Raw genomic sequence first — 2472 nt, 5'->3', positions numbered from 1 at the left:
CACTGTCTGTATGTGTGTAACCTTGGGCAAAGTCACTTAACACCTCAGCTTCTATTTCCTCACTTGTAAAATCACAACTTTATATTGGTTGACCACACAAGTCACTCTTTGCTATCATTTTATGGTCATTTGGGCTAGATCTATCCTGGAAACCAGCTCAAGATGTCCAATCTGTTTCTTTTTTTTAAAGGAGTGCTATGTTTTGCCATTTATGTTATGGGCTTTGCCCTTCAGCTATAGGAATCACACAAACAATTCCTCCTTCTCTCTGTGAGGCAATACTGTTCAGGAACTTTCTTTTTCTAGAAGTTCCAATCCCCAAAGTGTTAAACTTTGGAACTCTCTGACTTGAGGTTACCTGTGAGCTATTCCCCTAAGCTGGTGCTGCCTAGAAAACTCCCTTCTCTGGTTAGATGATGTGGGATCAAAGTTGACAATGAAATCAGAACTTTTCTTTCTCTGCAGAGGAGATTAGATTTCAGGAACGTTGTTCATAAAATCCCCTACAGTTTGAAATTCTTTGATTCCCTCAGCCATTCCCTAGGAATTCAGCAAAAGAGTGCCCCCTCAGTGCTAAATTAATGTTCCAGTACAAAATACTCTTTATAAGGACATAGAAAAATGTGGACTCAGAATTTTAGTTTGGTCTGGTGCATGACATTCAGGACTGACTGTGAATTAGAACTCATGGAGATTAGTACTTTCTCTGATTCAATTAGCAGAGACTCTTATTACTGTGGCCTTGGCTAGCCCATAAAGGTTCAGAGTGAGTAGACTCTTCAGCCAGTCCAGTCAAGGAGCATCTTTGCCATCAGATTGTCTTACAGACTTCCTCAATCTTGATGGTCACAATCTTTTTCTATAGCTAAATCTCTTGGTACTTCCTGTTGCCATCCTCTAGTCAAAGCCCAGAAATTCCATGGGTATTAGGGCAGAGGAAGGAACATATAAAGTGAGAGGGGCACTCCAAATGAATTACATAGCATTATACAAACACAAATAATTAAGCCATGAATAGTGAACCTTTTAGGGAAGTAGTGCTTAAATTTCTCCTAAATTATTTTAAAGCAGTCTCTATTGACTTCAAATGTGGGATACACACACACACACATACACACGTACATACACACACACACACATATATCTAAAGAGAAATATTGATCTTAATAATGGACCAAAGCCAATACAACTAAATTTATTAGATGAAAATGCCAAATCATATACATGGATTTAAAAAAAAACCCCACAGAATTCTTTCAAAAGCACATGATGGAGGAGGGATGGCTAGACTTTATTTTCTGTAGCAACTGTATGGAGGATTGAGTATGTAACAAACTCAATATGAGCCAGTAGTGTGATATACCAGCCAGAAAGCTAACGTGTTCTTAGACTTCATTAAAGACTTCATTAATGTCTAGTGCAAGGGAAAAAAAATTATAGTCCAAATGTCACCTGCCCTGGGCAAACCACATCTTGAGTATTATCTTAAATTTTTAGCACGTATTTTAGGAAAGAGAAGATTGTGAACACAATGATGAGGGACCTAGAGTTTAATGCTTTGTAAGTTTATGCAAACCAAAATTTTAAACCAAACCCTAACCAGGCCCACTTTCTAGTAGAGAGTAGGTTGATATGAGGCCCAACTGTGGGTAATTTAATTCCTCAGTAAAATGCTGGAGTGGGACTATCTGTAGATAATCAGAAACCTGGATATCATCTATATATGTGGAGAAAAGGAAGACTGGTAACTGTCCTCAAGTATTTGAAGAGATATCATATAGAACAGGAGGCTTTCTCTATTTGATCTCAGAAGGCAGAACTAGGGACCACATAGGATAGCTGAGAATGAGAGCTGTCCAAAAGTAGGTTGGATTGCCTCAGGAGACAGTGGGATCTTATTCATGAGAGATTGTGGGTGAAGTGGGAGAAGTGATTGCATCTCAGGGATCCCTTCTAGTTCTGGAATTTCCTAATTCTGTGAAAATATTGCTATATAACCCTACATTTAAAGAGGTGGAAAAATAGTTCTGAAACAACTCTTTACCATCTTTAATATGAGTCATCTTCCTGTTGTTTTAAAGTGTTACATGTCGAAAATGATTATATCTCATGTGAGTATTCATATATACATGATGCTAGCTTAAATTAATAAAAAAATCTAAAGTGCATTCTGAGCACCTCCATTTGTTCCTTTTCTTTAAGCTAATTCTATATAGATACATATGTAAATACATTTATATACTAATGTATGTACATTTATATGTTTTATAAATGCATATATATGTGTGTATATATCTCTGTATACACACATATATCCTGCTTCTGACACTCAGTAGCTGTATGACTATGGACAAGTCACTTACCATTACTGAATTTCAGATTTTATTAGATTTTATTTGAATTACTGTTGTACAGTGGAAGCTTTGGATCCCAGTTCTATCTGAATTAGTCATTTCCTGTGAGACCTTAGAT

This window comes from Vombatus ursinus, unplaced genomic scaffold (genome assembly GCF_900497805.2).
Source record: "Vombatus ursinus unplaced genomic scaffold, bare-nosed wombat genome assembly UNPS02014830.1, whole genome shotgun sequence".
NCBI classification, from domain to species: domain Eukaryota; kingdom Metazoa; phylum Chordata; class Mammalia; order Diprotodontia; family Vombatidae; genus Vombatus; species Vombatus ursinus.
This window is presented reverse-complemented; position numbering follows the sequence as displayed.